Here is a 20,393-nt window from a genome sequence, read left to right as displayed (position 1 = left end):
TGGGAAATTTTAATATTGTGAAGATTTTACCTCTCCCCAGATTAAATGTCAACTTCAGTGGAACTTCAATCAAAATATCTAAGAGATTGCTTTGAAGCTCAACAAGTTGATTCTAAAGTTCATTTGGAAGAGTAAATATGTGAAAATAGCCAAGAAAATGTTGAAAAAGAGTAAGGAGAAAAGACTGGAATTACTGGGTATCAAAGCAAGCTGTTAAGTTAAAGTAAATGAAAGAGAAAAGATACTGGTACAAAGGAGAGACAAATAAGTCGATGACAGACCTATGTATAAAGGGAAGGTAGTATTTGATTAAACTAACATTTCAGATTAGTGGGAGAACAGTCTAACAAATAATTTTTAGCTTTTTGTTAAGGAAAAAATTAAGTCCTTAAATTACAGTATACATAAAAATAGATTCCGAATAAAAATCTAAATATTTTTAAAGTAGATACTAGAAGAAAATATAAGAGAACATCTTAATAAAATGAGGGTGAAGCAAAGTCTTTTGCAAAAGCAGAACTCTAAGGACAGAAGTCCAGAAAAGATTAACCAACAGATATGAGAGCAAAACTTGAGGAATGTTCTGTGCAATAAAAGATTAAAGCGTAAGAACTTCCAGGATGGGCAAAAATGTATTCATTTGTGTTTCTGTTTATTAATAACTGCATTGTCTAAAAGAGGATTTGGGGACACTTACAGCAATGGATAGAGAATAGAATAAAATGTAATACACATGCACACAGATGAATGAAGGTGAAGGGAAAAAATATATATAGGAAGACAGAGTCAATGAACAAAATATACTTCATAATACCCTAAACAATGTTTTTAAACAAAGAGCATCTTTTTCTTTGAGTTTCCTAGAAGCCAGAACAAAGAGGAAGACGGCATTCATTGGCCACTTCTCAGTGTCCATAAGACAACAACTAAAGTGTTTAAGACACATACAGATTTCTGATACTGACACTGGAAAGAAATGTGTCTAGTAGGTCCCTTCTGTCTTTGGAAATAAAAAGAGCAATAAATTAAATCTAATGCAAAGTGACAAATTATTTGTCAAATTTAATGTAGCCATGTATGGGGACAGATGGTTATTAGACTTCTGGTGATCATTTCATAATGTACGCAAGTGTCAAATCATTATGCAGTACACCTGAAACTAACATAATATTGTACACCAACTATACTCCTCAAAAAAAATGTAACGTAGCCACATAATGTCAAACAAGCCTTGTAGCTGTAGTGTTGATACTTCCCAGACACTGGCAGGCCTTCACCTCTTGTATCTACCAGGCCACTTTACTGGCTTTGACAAGAAACCCAACCGCACCAAGCATTTAATGATTTTTGTAGATACTGAGATTTGAGGGGTCGCTGGGAAAGGTCACCCAGTCAAGGTCTTGCCACTTCGCTGCCCACTGTCCCCACCCCCTCCTTCTACTCTTTCTTGGCCCCTTCATCCCCTCTCCCAGCCAACTCCACCCATGCTCAAGTCTTCTTCCGTCCGCAGCTGTTTCCCTCCCTCTGGTCCTGGCACCAGCCAGTGGGCACCCTACCCGTGGAGCCAGCCATTTACCCGAAGTGGGGTGGTGTAGCATTTCCCCATGAAAATCTGGCCGCTCTCCATCTTGTACACTAGGATCGGGAAGCCAGTCTCTCCTTCCTCACTCCCTCCATCTCCCGTCTGGCAAGGGAGATGCTGACCATGTCAGGGAAGTCCCTGCCCCTCCTTCCAGGCTGGTCGATGCAGTTTGGGGTCTACGTGACAGAGGGTTCATCAGCCTAAGCATCTCTTTATATAGTTAGCTCTCAGCTCCAGCACTGGTTTTATAAATAAATTTCTTATTTTAATTATGAACCTGCACAGTGGAAGGAGATGATTAAACGAAGAGAAATCTGAAATCACTTCTGATCTGGGCGAAGTAAACAAGTGCCTATTTCCAAGACTGTTCTGCAAATAGAACACAGACGTGACATAAAGGACACTCGTCAGATCTCCCCCTCCCCTGCGCTGTTGTTGTTCTTGATGTCTGAAGATGATTTCTTTTTTCGTTCTTTGCTTTAGTTACGAGGATCCTGACAAGTGCCTGCTTCTCTATGGTGATGATCAGGTAGGTGTGCGGGGGGCAGGAGAGGGCAGGAGGGGGCAGTCGGCACTGACTCAGAGGCCAGAAGACCATCTGCCATCCTTTCAGGGAGAAGCAAGGGGGAGGGAAGCGGGTGGGAGCATCTGTGTCTTGAAGCCGAGGTGCAAGAAGAGGAAAGAGAAGAGGAAATACTGCATTATGGCAAATATACAAAACACTGAGAAGTTAACACGTATGGCGTGCTGGCCTCTGCCCGGTGCTGTGCTCGGTGCCTTCAATCCTCACACCACCGCCACCAGGCGATGTTCTTACTGCCCTCTGTGAGAACGGAGACAGTGAGGCACAGAGCAGTCATGCAATTTCCCGTTTACATGCTGCTAGGAGGTGACAGAGCTGGGATTTGAACCCAAGCAGTCTGATCTGAACCTGCATTTAAGCACTGTGCTTTACTGGTTTTTAAGTAAAACGAAAGGGATGTTCCAGGTACATGTGTGGAGAAATGGGGCTGGGAATGAAGGAATCACTCGGAAAGCTTTAAAGCGGGAGCACAGGGGGAAACGCACGTTTGGTTTGCCTCCCATTGGGCAGGGGAGGCTCCTGTTAATCAAGGCCAGCAGGAAAGGGGCCAGGAGGGAGGAATCCTTCTCTGGATCTTGCTTCACAATTAGAAGTAAGGTTTAAATGCAAATTCTGGTGGAAGAGGAGACAGAGTGATGTAAATGCAACTGAAGTTGACGGTGTGATGTCCTAGAATCTTTTTGAAGAGCACATTGGAACAGGAAAAAGACAAACCATCAGGAGGGCGCCAGATTCTTGGGTCAGAGAGTGGGACAGAGGAAGAAGGAAGAGGGACCGTGGCAGACACTGGAATGCACTGGTCCCAATTTCTGATTTTGCTCGGGTGTCACCTTTCTATTTTCCCTAGAGCCCTTTAAGGCAGGTTTTTTAAATTGAGGAGCCATGAGAGGGCAGATGGGCACTCCTACAGAGACCCACAGTCCAGGGCCCTGCACGGCAGGAGCAGGGAATCTGCGCTCACTGCCCAACTCCAGGGGGCGCCACTCACACAGGCTGCGACATGAATGGTGTCCCTGGATGTGTGTTGTGCAGCGTCCAGGCCTGGAATTTGCCCCCAGTGGACGCTGGCACCGGGATGGGATGGGAGAGGGAAACCCACCCCATCCCCACACGGTCATTCGTGCCCCTGTGGTCACCAGCCCCAGGCGACTGTTAAATCCGGCTCCCGGGCTCTGTCTGTCCCCCGCGCTCTAGTCCTGGGTGCCGTCCAGCCTGGTGACTGGCGGCGGTCCAGCAGAAGCCAGGGAGGCGACGCCAGGGCCCATCCGGGCGACACTGCCTGTTCATTATAATGCAAGTTCATTGGCAAAAAATGCAAATGATTCATTTCACTTCATCCTTCTGACAGACTGTGCTGGTAGCACTAGCTGGATGCTCCCTGCACCTGTCATCGCTGCCGCACTGCTCACTTTGCGTAGAAGGCCTGCCACACTTCAGGTGCATATATAGCAACCGTCGTGAAAGCCGCCTGGGGGAAACTCGATCATTCACTGCCCCCTAGTGGACCGGAAGTGGATGAGCCCGTACACCGTGTTCCTTTGATTTCGGTTCTAAGCAAATCAGAGTTGTGCTTTTGTTTCAGGAATAGTTTGCGGGCTCTGCTGCTTTCGTCGCTTTTGCTCGTGGCTGTGGTTCTTAATTAACAGCACTTTAATAAGATAAAATGTCAATCATGGGTCGCTCTTTTGTGCAGCTATATTTGAATGTTAAAAAGTCTCGACATTTTCAAACAGTATTGAACCTTCATATGATGCTCATTTTAAAAACCAAATATTCTTTAGGCTGCAGAAAGGCTTACAGTGAAGGTAGCGTTCGAGAGCTCATGTTGCCATCTAGCAAAGTTATGAGTTGTGCCTCAGAGAGAAGTAACTTTATTTATCAAGTAGAAGCACCGGCTCTGCCTGTTTGATCACCTAAGGTCCCCTAACCACCCTTCGGCAGCTTTCAAGGCCTTCACAATTTGCATATTTCTTGACGGGTGCATATCCCTGGAATCGGGGACATGCTCAGCATAAGGGAAGCTACACTGGCGACCTGCTGGCAAAGACAAGGGAAACTTGATTCATCACCGTTGTACCACAAAAGGCTGTCTCGATGAGTGACTATCCTTGGGCTTCTTTCTTTATTGCATCTGGCCCAGGATTACACACTTAAAGATCATTTGATAATACTCATCAGTGTTGCATTCAGCATACTAAGAAATCTGATTTTTTTTTAATTTTTAAAAATTGAAGTATAGTTGATTTACAATGTTGTACCAATCTCTGCTGTACAGCAAAGTGACTCAGTTATATACACATATAGACATTTTTTTTTCACATTCTTTTCCATTATTGTTTATCACAGGATATTGAATACAGTTCCCTGTGCTATACAGTAGGACCTTGTTGTTTATCCATCCTGTGTATAATAGTTTACATCTGCTAATCCCAAACTCCCAGTCATTCCTTTCCATCCCCCACTTCAAACCCCTTGGCAACCACGTCTGTTCTCTATGTCCATGAGTCTGAAGAAACCTGTTTCTTAAGGTTAATAATCTACTTTTATACCCTTTCTAAGCTATTTGCACATTGCAAGGACCTGAACAGATGTGTAACTATTTCAGAGTTAAGGGACATCATTGTTCTGATCTTTTGGCATATCTACCACTAGAATATTGTAGATACTAGAATAACTCCCTTTCCATAGCCTGGACTCTTGCCACAAAGACCTCAGTTAATAAGGTCTAGGCCAGTCACGTCCAGAGCATCCCTTGTATGGATTGATTAGCTTTTCACCTGTGCATCTAGAATGATGCTAGCTATGTGCCATTCTTGGGAGAACTGAAAAGAAAAAAAAAAAAGTCCCTCGAATTATTTTCTGTGCTTAGTGGTACAGATGAGGAAACTGGGCAGAGATGGTTACATAAAAAGTGGTATCTGGGTGAGATTAGCATGGGGGTAGTGCTATATTCCCCCTAGGACAGCCCTGTTCATTTAATTCATTTATTTCGGGCTGACTATAGGGTAGACATAGTCCTGATGATAGGAAACTTCTAAGAGAGAAAAATATTGGTGAGAGAGCTTTGGTGTGTCAGCATAGAACAGAACTCAAATTTTTCCACGTCTGTGTAGATCAGAAACCGCAGTAAGTGAATGCTTCTGAGTTCCTCCTAAGCAAACTGTAGTTTTCCCCAGAATGTCACAGGAAGTTCTGCCGCTGATTCAACAGGTTAAACTTTTCCTCCTTAGTCAGAAAAAAATGAAGCTGCTGTCCAGTGTGAAGGCCCAGTGGGTTCTGGGCCCTGGGGATGGGGTGGGGTGCAGGGGGAGCAGGAAGCAGGCTTGTTTACTGACCGGTCAGAACATTCCAGCCGTGAGACTTGAATGGCTGCTGAAGAACATAGTGAAAGCCTCAACCCATGGAAATTTTCAATCCAATAATAAAAATTAAATAGGCGCGGGGTACAACTTATCAGAGAGAAATAGGTCAGTAGAGCTGCCTTCCTGTAGGTCCTCATACCAGCCCAATGAAGCTCTGTGGCCGCCTGGTTTTTAAAGTTGGGCAAGACGCCCATCAGATGGCTCCATTTTGCCTGACCTAGTTTAAGTCAGTCAGTCAACGTGTCTCATGGACCCAGAAGCCCCAGAACTGAGTGGTCATCTGGTCTACCCCCGGCCTCCTCAGCCAATACCTTTGAGGTATCATCTCTAAGGAGGTGCCGGAGTAGGACTGAATTAGGTGCTAGAGGCAAGGAGAAGGGAAAACAAATTGGGGTCGTAGAAAAAGCTAAGAAGATTCTTTCAGCCATGTTGGGAACTTGACAACCTAACCAGAAGAACCAAGGCAAAAGACATGGGAAATGATTGAAAAGTACACCTAAAGAAGGCACATAGAACACAACCACTATTTCTGCTTTCTGACCTTATCCTGGTGCTTCCTCCTATTAAGATCACCGGCCTCCCTGCACGTGGGAGGTGGGCGCAGTGGTACAGCAGGCGGAGGGGCACAGAGAGGAGCCCCCATCCCGATCTGGCCATCATTCAGCAGAGAAGCTGGCTTTCCGTGAGGCTGCACGCACGCCATGCTGCAGACTCCTCTCCAGCTGGTCTCCGGCCAAGCTGCCTCATTGGTGATACTGAGCAGGTTTTATGTAAGAGTTTCAAAGCTGCTGCTGCAGCAGCAAGTATAACCTGGCCTTTCACGTCTCAGTCTAGACAGATGCAGGGCTGAATAAAGGCTTCCTCCAAGCCCCGTGTCACGTTGGCCATCTGGAACGGAGCCGACCACTCATTTAGCAAATTGCTCTGTTTAAATGCAGCTGCTGTGTCTCAGTGTTTGCTGCTACCAAGACAGATCGCATGATTCCTCTGCTTTCATTTATCTAAGCCGTTCCTCTCAATCTGCCTGGGAACTTAAAAAGCCTGTTAATGCATGACAAGGCACTTGACCTGCATGATTTCAAGCCCGGAAGGAGCATTCGTCTTGTGCTGGGCCGTCCTTTCCTCAAAAGCAAGGGCACCTTGCCTGTGCTCCCCGTCTTAATGAAAGCCTCCTTTATTAAGAATCCCATTAAGCTCCACCATGCCCAGCCATCCAACACTGTAAATATTACCCTTTAGAAATGCACCCAGAGGCCTGGCAGCAAGTGGGGCGGTGACCTCAGACCTCTGTGGACAGAAAGGTGTTGCTTAACAGCTTGGTGCCTCTCTCCTTTTGGAAAGAGGGATTACAGTCATTAGCAGATAATGTCAACAAAGCCCCTGAGATGGTTCGAATAAGAGTCGGAAGCAAAATGATTTCAGATGAGCAATGAGCGCTCAGGTTTTGTTTTGTTTTCTTCTACGTTGGTTTTCTTTTTTTCCAAAGGAAAAGGAAAAAGGGGAACCACCATGGCTAAGCACTTTATTGTCAGGATGTCACTGGTCACCGTGGCCTGGTCTTATCATCTGCAGTTTATGAAGCAAATAACCCTGCTGTGACCACTGGTTTCACCAACTGCTTAACTCATTTGGGGTTACAGTATCTTTAAGTCTAGAAGTCAGAAGCCAAAAAGGTGAGTGTTTATTAAATAAATACCATGTGCTCCACCCTTAGCTAGGCCCAGTGGAAAAGAAAAAAAAAAAAGTACAGTAAATGATCTTTGCCATTGAATCCTTTAGGAGACAAAAAGAAACAAATGCGGAGTATTTAGCACAAGGCAATTTGGAGGTATGTGGGCTTTGGAGTCAAATTTCCTGGGTTCAAATCCCAGATGCAGTTTGGGGCAAATTCACCTTCTGCACCTCAGTTTTCTCATCTGCAAAACTGGGTGGACATTTATTTATCTATTGGAGTTAGTTTTAGTAGAGATTGAATCAATTTTGTACACTGCAGGAATTCAACAAACCCTACTAATGGTAGTTCAAGGATGCACAGTCTTGACTATAAATGCTAGAGGAATTCAGAGGGAATGAAGAACATTTTGGACTGGGAGAGACAAGGCAATCAATGGATGGGCGAGATCCTGAAGGAAATATAAACTCTGGGTAGAGGAAGAGATCTGATATGAGCAAGACATAGAGACAGGGGCGGATCAGGAGGCGGGGCAGCTGGGCGGACCGGAGGGAAGAGCTCCCAGTTTGGGGTGTAGGGGTGGAAATGTTGAATGAACGAGGAGCCCCACTGATGGAGAATCTTGAAATCAAGCTAAAGGGTTTTTACCTAATCTAATTGGTAACGGGGAACCATCGTGATTTCTTTAGCAGGAAAGTGGCAGAGGGAGAGCCGTGGGTTAGAAAGACCTACCTGGTGCCAGGGAATAGGGTGGTTAACTGGAGAAACCGGGGCTGGGAGGCAGGGTCCAAGCCCCGCACTGTTCCAGGCCCGATGGATGAGGGGTTAAGTGGAGGTGGCCCCCGGGTGGATGGGGTAGGATAAGGCTGGTACTCCCTTCCCCACAAGACTGCCTGATGCCTAGGTAAACACTGGGAGGGAGGGAGGGAGGGAGGGAGGGGGCGAGGGGGAAGGAAAGTGCAAGAAAACCGTTTTTACGGAGCGCCCTTTACGAGCCGGGCTTCCTCAGCCCTTCTCATTTCATCCAGACCCAACCGTAGGTCCTCAAGATGCCAAGAGACTAGCAGGCCCCAGGGGCTGCGGAGCCTCTCAGAAGGGGAGCTGTGTTCCAGCCCGATGAGCTAATCGGTGTGGCTTATACGTGTGGAGGATGTGAGGTCCTACACATGCAGGGTCGTGTGGGAAACTGCAATCCCAGCTCGGGATTCAGGGCAGAGCTGCAGTCGTGGGCGCCACTAGCTCAGGGAAGACAGCTCAGCTATGATACTACAGGAGCATGAGAGAAAGAGAGAGTGTGTGTTTTGGAAGAAAAGAGCAGAGGGCTAAAACCCCAACCTTAGAGGCACAAGGAAGGAGCTGAGAGGGGCAAGGAACCAGAAGAAGCCATGGGAGGAGAGGTGTCCTGGAGGAAAGAGCTCATTAGTAGCTGAACACCCAGGGAACTCGGGGACGATGAGAGACTGAGACAACTGCATTTGATGTATTAGAAATGGAGCCTGTAGCGAGAAAAATGTCAGTGGAGGAACAGGGAGACAAGCCAGATTGCAGGGCTCTGAGGAGGGAACGTGGGGGAAGAAAATGACACATTGACTAGGAGAGATGTGGAAAGAGGGCAAGAGTATACCGCGATTTCTTGAAATAAAATGAGTTTCTAAATGGTACTGTAATCGCAGGAAAAAGTGACAGAACCCAGTGACACTAATGTAATTCTCATTAATAGACTATGCACTGGAAAAACATTACAAAAGACACATGACGCAGAATTTTGGGTGTATGTCATACTAAGGTTAAAAAAAAACAAAAAAAACAACACACTGAGATGCCTTTTGTATCCAGCAAGAAAATGACATGACAGACTGTGAACTCAGCTAAGACCATAGCTCGATCCAGCACTGATCCACCTGAGCTCAGAGACCGCGTGAAATGTAGCAAGCCCAGAGCCTATACCACTTAAGACTTCTGTTACCTTGGGCATGCCATTCAAGCGCTTTCTGCCTCAGTCTTCTCATCTGTAAAATGGAAGTAATAAAATCGCCTACCCCAGAGGATTCTTGTGAAGACTTAATGAGATAAGTCATGCAAAGCAGCTCATTAGAGCAGTGCCGGGCACTTATTCAAGGACAGATTTCATCATGGGACACCATCCACAAACTAGCAGTGTTGATTTCATATGAGACAGCAAGCTCTGCTATTCTACACGCCTGCTGTTATGCAAGTGTCTTTCTCTGTGTCAAATGCTGTTCCAAGTGCAGGCCGCTGGGAGAAGTGTCCCGGAGTGATCAAGGTCCTCCAAGTGCATGGTCACATGCAACACGGAGCTCCCTGTGACCCCGGTCTGAGCATTTGGACAGGGCGGCCCGTCCAAGCTCATGTTCCACTCAAGGTTATGGCAGCTCCACTTGCTGGATATGAAGGCCCAGCTGTTTGGCGAGAAACAGAGACACCTGAAAACTATCTACTCCCTTTTAAATGGAAAATGATTGCTTGTTGTTTCTGCCAAGGGAACACAAGCATTTAGTGTGCAGGAAATAAATGGAATGTGTTGGCTTTTTACTTCTGAAGCGAATTTATTTTTCTTTTCTTTTTTAAACTGTGTTGCAGGGATGTGTGAACATTCTGTTTTTGGCTTCTGTCGGTGAACTATTAAGGTAAATATTGAAGTTTAAGTCTAATTTCTAAATGAAGGAGAATAGCACTTTTTTTTTTTAAAGCAAGGACATAATCTCTTTATGTAACTGTTGCCATGGGGTAAAAGAATAAACCCAGAAAATGCTCTTACATTAGCTTAGGGGTTGGCTTTGCTTTTTCTTCTTCTTTCTGATTTTCCCATTCCCACCCCCTGCTGTACTCATTTGCCTGCTCTGCTCTGATGTTCCCCTCTCCTGGATACCACTACGGACCTCCAAAGTTGGTACATTTATTCATTCATTCAAGAAATGTTTTCTGAGGATGGATCAGATCATTCTGCTGTGTTCAGAGGATAGAGCAGTGAAACCAATACTAGTCACATAAAGTCAGGATGGACATTGCAACTAAACATAAAATCTTCAGAGTATCGGATAAAACATCATGCGCCTGTGTCAGTCAGGGTGGACACGCTGCTGTAACAAACAAGCCCCTACATTCAGTGGCTTCTCACATTAGAAATGTATTTCTGGCTCACATAACAGCTCACTGCCTGTACTTGGTGGGTGGCTTCCATGTGGTGATGCAGGGACCCAGGCTCCCCTTGGGCCTTGGACCCTCTGCACCCAGGCAGCATTTGAGGAAGAGACTGGGTCCCGTGGGGGATGGTTTGGGCTATGCCCGGAAGTACTGTGGATCGCTTCTGCCCAGATTCCCAAAATCAGGCACGTGCCACCCCGATTGCCATGGAGGTCAGGAAGGGTGAACAAGCACAGAGGGAGATGGGTTTGGTGAGGCATCAGCCTGTCATTGCCAAGTAGCCTGAGAAGGAGGTACCAGAAAACAACACACCGTATGTCTCCTGGAACATTTCTGCTGCTGGCAGCAAATCCCCTGTCACCAGGGATTTCTCTCTTACCATCACCTCTCCCTTTGCCTCTCTTTCTGCCCCTCTTCGTCACTGGCGGGCCCGCTGAGTCCATCTCCTCGCAGCCTCTGGTAGAGGTCATATTTGCCTGGCTACAAACGTCACATTGGGAATGTGTCCTTCCCTCCACCCCAGCTTTCCAAATCCCTCTCTCACCTTCAGCGCTCAGATCAAACCCCGCCTCTTCCACGAAGCCTCCCTGATTGCCGCACAAAGCCCTCCCTCTGCAACATCATCATCTGTCCCTGACCTGGGCCTTTCTTCTTCACCTCCTCATTGGGAGCTTTTATAGATACGCCTCATCTTTCCAACAGACTTAACGCCACTAGAGAGGATAGCACCTGCCACCCAGCAGGAGCTCAAGACATGGTTGCGAGAGAGGAGAGTGAGGTGATGGGACGCAGCAGTCCGAGCTCTGTCCTCCGAGGCTTGGCTGTAGTGAGACCCCACGGCTGCCCCCGTGTCCACATCCATAACCCAGAGACAGTAATGTCTGCACCACCTTTCCTCCCAGAGGGGCTCTGAGGTTCGGATGAGGTCGTTCAGGTGTATCCAGAAGGAGGGCAAGGAAGGTTAGTCCCCAGGTGATCTGACCGAGAGGCAAACGCAAAGTGTCCTGGGGGGCGGGCTCAGGTGGGTCCTAGCACCTGCCAGGGAGCAACAAACCCCCATGTGTGAGACAAGGAGGTGAAGGGGTGGCCGCCCGTGGGGCTTCTGGGAAACAGGTATACTCTGACGTCAGTGGGAAGGGCTAAGGCTGGAAGGAACACCCCGGCTTCTGGCACTGAAGTTAGCAACGGAGCAGCTTTTGCAAACAAAAGAAAGAGTCGGACACCCTAAAGACAAGCACAGGTGCGCCCAGGACCCAGACTTAAGGAAACCCGGTCACGCTCCCCTGCCAGTGTTGCCTCCGCCACAGCCTCTGGCTCCCCTCTGGGATGTCACTCAACCTAAAGGGCGGCTCCAGGCTCGGGCACGGAAGGGCCTGCTGAGTCCCATGCTGACCCAGCATCTGTGAGATGTGGGGCGGAGGGAGCTGCGGAGGAGAGAGGCCTTCCCCCCGTGGGAGCAAACACAAGCGGCAGCCCAGACTTCCAGAAAAGGCTTAGAGTTAATGCTGAGCCCAACACCACAGCTTAAATGTGAATCCCACCCTGCCCCCCATGGCCTCACGATGAGGCGACATGGATTCCTCTGAACGGATGTAACACTGGCTGATTTTAAACTTCTGGGGTAACGAGAAAACCACAGTCTCTACAGAACATTTCATGTCTGCTTAAGCAGAAGCCAAGTGGATTGAAATCCAAGCATCTTTGCTCTTTTGCTCATTTTTGGAAACTGCCAGAAAGAGAGGTGCCGGACGTGCCTCCTCTTGACCCCCCCCCCAGTTAGTCCTAGAGATGACAAGTGTGAGCTGTGGTCAGTGGAGAATCCCAGGCGTGTGGCCGAGACCCCTGGATGGGGTGAGACCTCACGGCCATGTCCACACAGGCAGCAGGCAGCAAGACCTGGCCAGCTCCCGCTTAAGGGAGGTCACACACCCCACTCCCTCTCAGGGGATGTCACACCCCACGTCCCTCTCTGGGGGAGGTCACACACCAGGACCTCTAAACCTGAGGTCCTTCTCAGAGGGAAGGTCACACCCCGGTTCCTTTTAGGGGGAAGGTCCCACCCCAGGTCTCCCTCAGGGGAGGTCACACCCCGGGTTCCGCTCGGGGAGGGCATATCCCGGGTTCATCGCAGGGGGAGGTCACAACTCAGGTCCCTCTCAGGAGTGAGGTCGCACCCCAGTTCCCTCTCAGGAACGATGTCACAGCCCAGGTCCCTCTCAGGGGAAGGTCGCACACCACACCCTCCATCACTCAGGGAAGACGTCACTCCGGGTCACTGTGCTGTCACTCTTCGTGACTGTGAGCCCTCAGTAGATAGCTGTCTTCGGCCTGTCACAGCGACACTGGGGACACAGAAGCACAGAGGTGAGGGCCGTCCTGGTGAAGCATTCAGAGCCCATCTCACTTTCAGGTGTGGTGAATCCTGACACACGAGCTGCAGCGCAGGCACACGGAGATCTGCGGAGGCTCCCAGACACCAGCAAGCCCTCCACCGACACTCGGCACAGACGCCCCAGGGACACCCCCCAAGATTCCCACGGGTAAACGTGCAGACACTCGTGAATGCGCCACGGTCCTCCACACCTGCAGAGACATCTTCACGTTCACCCCGTAGACGCCCTACAGATACTGTCTGTCACGCTCACGCACGCCACGCCCTCCCCACTGTCGCCACACAGGCGCTTTACAGACACCCACACATCCTCCACAGACACCTCAAAGGATACCCCAAGCCCCCTGCGACAGCGCTCCACAGGTCTCCCCCAGATTCCCACACTGGTCTTCCCCAGATTCCCACACTGGTCTCCCAATTGCATCCCACCGTCTCCCAACGCAGACACTCACAGACGCCCTAGAAAGCGTTCCCCGCCTCGCTGTGCACTGCGCAGGCCCAGCACTGTCACCTCCAGCACAGTCACACGCCAGGGGCACACACAGTGCCCCCCGACCCCGCGCACGTGGGCAGCCACACACCCAGGCCCTGTGCACACGCACACACAGAGCCGTGTCCACACCCAGACACAACTCAGACACCCAAGCGTGTCCGCCCCCTCCCTGAGCTACGGCACCATCCCCTCAGACAGGCTCTCAGCCAGACCTCACAGACCTAGCAGAAACACCCCGTCAGACACGTGAACGTGGAAGCTCACAGGCCCAACAAACGCAGACGAAGACACAGACGCCCCAGCTTCATTTCTTCCATTTGTCATTTCAAGCAGTCTTCCGGCTGTCATCTTGAAAATCACTAACAGTCCTTTAAAAGCTGTTTAAAGACAACTGAGAATATGGTACGACGCTCTCTGGTCCTGGGGAAGGGGACAGAAATCCGCTGAAATGAGATCAAATGGTGCCCGTGAGAGTGTCAGCGAGGGGACACCTCCTACCACGCCCTCCAAGAGTGGCCTGCAGAGCCCGCAGACCCAGGGGTGGCTTCTGGGACACACTGGCCCCTTTGTCCCCCAGTGGCCTTGTCAGGAAACAGTCTGTTCTGACCCCTTTCTCGTGGGAGGCTTCATCCTGCCCTCAGAGACAGCTTTTCCTCCCATCCAGCCCTGCAGCTGGTCTCCACACAATACAAAAGTAGAAGAAAAAAGAGGTGATGCTCTAAAAAAATCCTCAAATTCTCTCAGAAAATAGGTGCTTCCAAAGAGGGGTAAATTGTGCCTGTTAGAAGCAGGAGGGGAGAGACAAGGAGATCAAAAAGAAAACCAAGAGGAGGGATAAAGGGACTAGAATGCAAGAAATAGCCCAGACCAGCTGGTGGCCATCTGGGAGCTGCAGAGAAAAGGAAGAACAAAGTTGCTGAGTTTCTAGCAAGTGGGTACAGTTTATCATGAGAGGAGATTACTGCTTTGAGGAAGTGGAAAGAAGCCAGGGCCATTAAAAAAAAAAAAAAAAAAAAATCGAGTGGTTTCCCTAAGGATTGGATTGCAGTGAGTTTGCTCCGGTCTGAAGTAAACTAGTTAAGGACATTATCATTTGGGGAAAAGTTAGGAGGTTAGGAGGCATCCGAGATGTAGTGATATAGAGACTACATCTCTGGATGTCAATGTAAAAGTGGACAGTGGAGGGCTTCCCTGGTGGGGCAGCGGTTGAGAGTCCGCCTGCCGATGCAGGGGACACGGGCTCGTGCCCCGGTCTGGGAAGATCCCACATGCCGCGGAGCGGCTGGGCCCATGAGCCATGGCCGCTGAGCCTGTGTGTCCGGAGCCTGTGCTCCACAACGGGAGAGGCCACAGCAGTGAGAGGCCCGTGTACCGCAAAAAAAAAAAAAAAAAAAGGAGAGTGGAGAAAAGGGAAAGATATCTGGATATACCTCATACAGATGTTTTTTAAACCTCAAGTAAGACCATAAGGAAGGCCAATGACTATAGGATAAGCAGTAAATTATTGTAACCAACTGTTTTGATTTCGGTAAAAATTTGAGGTACATTGAATGTGTTTGCATAGGGGCTGTCCATAGATGGGAAATAAATAAATTATAAAATCAATATGTACTGTGCAATACAGAAAGACTCGCCCCACAGAGAACTGAAGGAAAGTGTGTCTGAAACTAAGCTCTTTCTGTCTTTGGCATCCACCAAAAATTAGCCGTCCTCTCTCCTCCTCCAGAGTGGAAGGCACTCCACTAAGTGGTGATGTCATCACTTAGCTCCCACATCCAAATAATTGGTCACCATGTCCTGACAACTCTGTCCCTTTAATAACTCTAACCTGGACCCTCCTTTCTCTCCCCATGGCCACTGCCCCATTCAACCCGTCATCATCATCACAGCAAACTCCTAACCGGCCTCCCCGGCCCTAATATCGAATCCCTGCACAGCGACCTCCACATTTTCATAGGGTGGTTTTGTAAAAAAAAAAAAAAAAAAAGATCTAATTTCTCTTCATTCAGTATTTGCTCTAGGTGCTGGGATACATTGGTGAACAAAGCAATGATATCTGCCCGTACAGAGTTAGAGTTTAATGGGAGGAGAAGGACAATAAACATCATGTTTTGTATGATATCTTGGAAGGTGATAAGTGCTGTGGAAAAGAGGAAAAAAACAAGCAGGGTACAGGGTATCAAGAGTGCCAAGTGTGTGTGTGTGTGTTTGTGTGTGTGTGTGTCTTTAAGTGGTGTGGCCAGGATAGGCCACAGTGAGAGGCTGGCATTTGCTCAGAGCAGGGGATGGAATGAACTCCATGAATATCTGGGGGAAGCACATTCCCTGTAGACACACTAGCCAGAGACACGCCCTAAGGTGGAATGTACCTGGAGGGCTCTAGGAAGGGCAAGGGCCATGTGGCTGGAGCAGAACAGATACAGGGTGAGAATGAAAGGGGGGTGAGGTCAGAGAGCTAAGGGAGGTTGGTCACATGGGCCTTGTAGCAAGTGGACCCACTGCAGGGTTTTAAGCAGTGGGTGACCTGCTCTGACTTCCATATTGAACAGTCACTCTGGTGATGATGGTGACCAGGGGTAGCAGAAGAGATTGTGAGAGACCGTGATGTGTCTGTCCGGCTCAGAATCCTGCAGTGACTCCCCTTTGCTTTCAGATAAAATCTAAACTCTTCTGTGTGACCCACGAAACACTTCAGGATGAGGACCCTGCTTCTTTCTCCAGATTTCTCTCTTCCTGGCATTTTCACACCCCCAAGCCCTGCCACGTTCTGAAGCAGATGGGCTTCTAACAGGCATCCTCATCTCTCACGGCGCCATGCATTTGGGTAGGTTTTCCCTGCCTGAACACAGTGCCCTTCTGGGCCTTCACTAAGCATTTCTCCTCAGGGAAGCCTTTCTCTCTATTGGAGCCACGCATCCCCAAAGCAGTCCGTGCGTAGTTCAAATATTGGGGTTATAGCCCTGAGTCAGAATGTCCTGTCCCCACTCTGTCTCTGTCACCAGACTGGGAAATCCTAGAGGACTGAAATAGAGCTCTTATTTCTGAGTCCCTAGTAGACATGGATGAGGGATGGATGGATGGATGGATGGATGGATGGATGGATGGATGGATGCTGGCTCTTTCATCAGATCTTGAATTCTAGGGATTTCGTTTTTAGTTTAAAATTAGTTAAGCGTTAGAAATGCTTAAAAACTGTCTATAAGACATTAACTTCTCCATCGTGGAGGAGATGGCTGAAGGACTGTGCTCAGGTAACTACTTGTGAGCACGTGTATATATCAACCGCACCTGATGGCTGTGTGGCTGGAAAGTTGAATATAAGAAAAATTTGTATAAATGGCACTAATTTGCCCATTGACCAAATATAATTTCATACAGGCTTTATTTTCTTGTCATGCTGTTCAATTAGCAGTAGCTCACGCTGTAACTTTAAGTTCCTTAATACTCATCTTTCCCCGCCAGCCACTGTCAGATATGTCATTTGGCTACAGATGATTGATTTCTGTTTGGCAGAATACTGAGGAGAACCCTTTCAGGACATGAGAGTCTTTCCACAATACAGAAGCATCATCTCTCAGTGCCTCTTGTTTTCTAGCGTTGTCACCGTCCAGTTTGGGTTGGCTTTAGGGTCTCCTTTTTTTATCTTGAGAAACGCTGGAACATGCAGACCATATGTGTTTGACCAGAAATGGATTTCGTCCCCACCTCTTGTTGTTTTAGGGAGGCCTAGGAGGCAGTTCCCTGACAATGACTAAAGACTGACTTCTTATCACCTATAACCTTTTGATGACAGAACCAGAAGATGCAAGCTTTCCCCCAGGTGTCACTTCTTCACCAAGGCCATTCCTCCACAAAGTACAGAGGAAGCGGTACGGAAAATGAAACAAAAACAAAAGCACATTTTCTCAGAGATCTCTGGATATGAACGTTACTCCAAGCCTGGAATAAGCATAATGTAATCAGAGTTTTAAATGAGTGACAAAGTCCCAGGTAGGCATCTTCTCTAACTTGTGAGCACCCCAGTAGAAGCAGAAGCCTCTCTGCCACATCCCTGAGGAGCAGACGTTCCAAACTGGCTCAGGCCTCCCAGGAAACGGGAGCCCCTACCTCACAAAGGCAGCCCTTAAAGACGTGGATTATTTCCAAATATCAGAACACAGTCCCTTAGGTGATTCCAAAGAGGCGTTCCACACTGCCAGGAAACAGAGCAGACTGAATTCTTGCATCTACTTTTATTCCCTCCTAAATAACACTCGTCTAAACAACAGGAAAGGGATTTTTTTTTTCCCTTGAAGGTACAGCCCCACGAGGATGGGGTGAATGAGAGGAAACAGCAGCAATAAAATTTAGAGACTTAGGAAACCCAAAAAAACTGAATCCTTGGATCAGCTGTGGGAAAAGCTGAGTCAACATATTTCATAAAACAGAACCCACATCCTCACCCGCCCAGGCCCAAGAACTGACAGCACTGCCTCCTAGATTGCTGACAGCCGTACTTTCCCCTTCTGGGCAGAAAACAACGACACGATACCTTTATTCTCTTTGGAGAGAAGAGATGAAATCCATTAAATACGAAGATGCCACTACAGAGGAAAATCCAGAGAAAAAAAGAATTCTTGGATATTAAAATCGTGATTTTAAAAATTTAACTTAATAGAACGGTTGGAAGATAATATTCTCCCAGAAAGTAGAATAAAAGGACCCAAAAATGTGAAATAAAAGAGAAAAGATACGAAAACCACAGGACCAATCTGGGAAGTACAGTATTCAAATACTAAACGTACACAAAGAGAAAAGAGAGGGCAGAAAATAATCCAATGAATAGTTTGAGAATATTTTCCAAAACATTGAGAGCAAAGAGAAGATTCTAGAAATGTCCAGAGGAGGAAAAAATCAGTTCACCATGCATAGGATCAGGACTTAGTAATGGATTTGGACTCCACCACAATAGCACTGGGAGCTAGAAAGCAATGGAGCAATCCCTTCAAAAATGTAAAGGAAAATTGTCTCCAGTGTTGAATTTTATACCCAGATAAACTATTATTGAAATTTGGGGGTAGAATAAAGTCATTTTCAAAGATGCAAAGTTTCAAAAATGTACTTCCCGTATATGTATCCTTCTCAGGAAACCACTGAAGGATTTTCTCTATAAAATGAGGGGGGAAACTGAAAAAAAGAAGAACCAGGATACAAGAAAACAGGAGATGCAAATGGCAGAAGGAGAAGCAGAGGAGCGAATGGCAGCCTCAGGGTGATGGTGAAGGAAGGACCTGAAGGGCAGCAGAATATATCACCCCAAAATATGCCTTTTTGCCATAAGGATTATATCAGGCTGATTATTTTTAAGAAACAGCAGACACAGGAGAAGCTCTGAAAGCCAAGTAGAAGTTACCCTTTTGTAAGAGCATTTTACATTTATAAGGGAAATCTTCATTTGTAGGGGTATCTCCTTCTCTGTACTGGCAAGGGGAGGATGACTCTAAGACCCTAGAAATACTCACCAGGAGGAAGCGATGATTTAAACCTACGTAATGACCTTGCCCTTGTTTACTGTTCTTTGCCTGATCATCTCCCATCACTGGCTCCTCCACCCACATCTTCTTTTGTCTTTAGCTGAAGACGGTATTTAAGGTGATGACTTGGGCCATCTGGGGTAAAATTCACTCAGTTTTTCTGGGTGTCTCCCATGGATAGGGAGGTATACATGTTATTAAATTTGTCTGGTTTTCTTCTGTTAATCTGCCTTTTATTGTGGTAGGGAGGGTGGGGTCTCAGCTAAGAACCTAGATGGGTCTAGGAAAAATGATTTTTCCTCTCCCGCAGACCCAAGATGGCAACTGTGTACCAGGCATAGGGCGGCCAGGGCCCTTCAGAAGGCATAACCATTGGAATGAGTATCTGGTGGAGCCGCCTCTCTTGAGAGGAGATGGACATGGTTGGTAAATATGAGCGCTAAGTACTCAGAAGTCTAAGCAGATGAAAGTCCAGAGTCCAAAGATCATACCCCTAACTGAAAAACCAAGAAGAAGCCGTGCAAACGTGCTATTTAGAGCATGGAATAGATACCAAATGACCATCTAAAAGAAGGAAGCGTGGAGGCCTTCGGGGATAGAAAGGAAGAAAGGGGTCCAGCTTCTTGCAGAACTGTTTGACTCTTCAAGCAACTGCAGGTCACTTAGATTAAAATAAAAATAAATTTTAAAAAAAGGAAAAGAAAAACAAGCAAAACTTCCAAAAAAAAATTCCAGATTTTCAACTATTTGAAGATGACTATTAAGTTTTCCCTTCTCCCAGGTAAACTGTTCTGGTTTTCTTAACTGTCCTTCATCCGACCTCATTTCAAGATATCTTGTCATCCTGGCATCTCTTCTGGACAATGTCCCAAGTGCTCAGAACTGAGTACCACAAGGTATCACACAGCCCACCAATGCTTGACCCACTGGCATATTACAATAACCCCCACTTTAAAGCCATGTATTCCTCATCCTTTCCTTATAAATTAATATTCTGAACCTGAATCCAGGGCTTTCATTCTTACTAAACTTCATTTCATTGATTTTTTTTTTCATCCTTATCGTATTTGGTTAAAATAATTTTAAATTCTGATAATACCATCCAGTAGATTAGCTCTGTCTCTCTCTCAGCTTTGGGTCGTCAATAAATTTAACAGTATTTCTGTGTATTTATCCAAGTCTTAGAGGAGATCATTGAACTAGTCACAGTGAGAAGAGAGTCCTGAGTTACTCAACTTTCCCCTGGGTGGGATTCACCTGGCATCACGCACTTTGCTTTGAGTAGAGGTATTCATTCATTTGCTCGAAGATGTAATACAAGGACACTTTGGGAGAGGAATGGAAAAGAAAAGGTACTGGTAATAATTCTAGGAATTATTCCTTCTGAAGAGTCACAGCAAGACAAATTCACAGTACCCTTCAGTTGCATCTGAGTGAAAGAGAATGCATTTTTTGGAGTTTTGCCCTATAATGGAAAGCCACATACACACACAGAATTGAATGAAACAATTTCTCTGTGCATTTGCTAGAAGATAGAGTCCCATGTAGCATAAGCCTTCCATAGCCATGGAGCCAAGAGGCTGTGCCCTTGTGAGGTATGGAAAGGTACCACACTTCACCACCTCTCAGGG

At 47.1% G+C, this 20,393-nt stretch overlaps 1 long non-coding RNA gene across 1 annotated transcript; it reads left to right on the top strand.

Moving 5' to 3' along the window:
• The first annotated feature begins 393 nt into the window (after positions 1–393).
• LOC125961942 (uncharacterized) lies at positions 394–19,858 on the top strand. Its single transcript, XR_007473123.1, has 3 exons — positions 394–2,111; positions 9,801–9,847; positions 19,073–19,858. It is a non-coding gene; the product is annotated as an uncharacterized LOC125961942 (long non-coding RNA).
• The last annotated feature ends 535 nt before the right edge of the window (positions 19,859–20,393 follow it).

The sequence above is a fragment of the Orcinus orca genome, chromosome 18, assembly GCF_937001465.1.
Source record: "Orcinus orca chromosome 18, mOrcOrc1.1, whole genome shotgun sequence".
Taxonomy (NCBI): Eukaryota; Metazoa; Chordata; class Mammalia; order Artiodactyla; family Delphinidae; genus Orcinus; species Orcinus orca.
The sequence above is the reverse complement of the archived record's forward strand: the minus strand, read 5'-3'. Positions and strand labels throughout refer to the sequence as shown.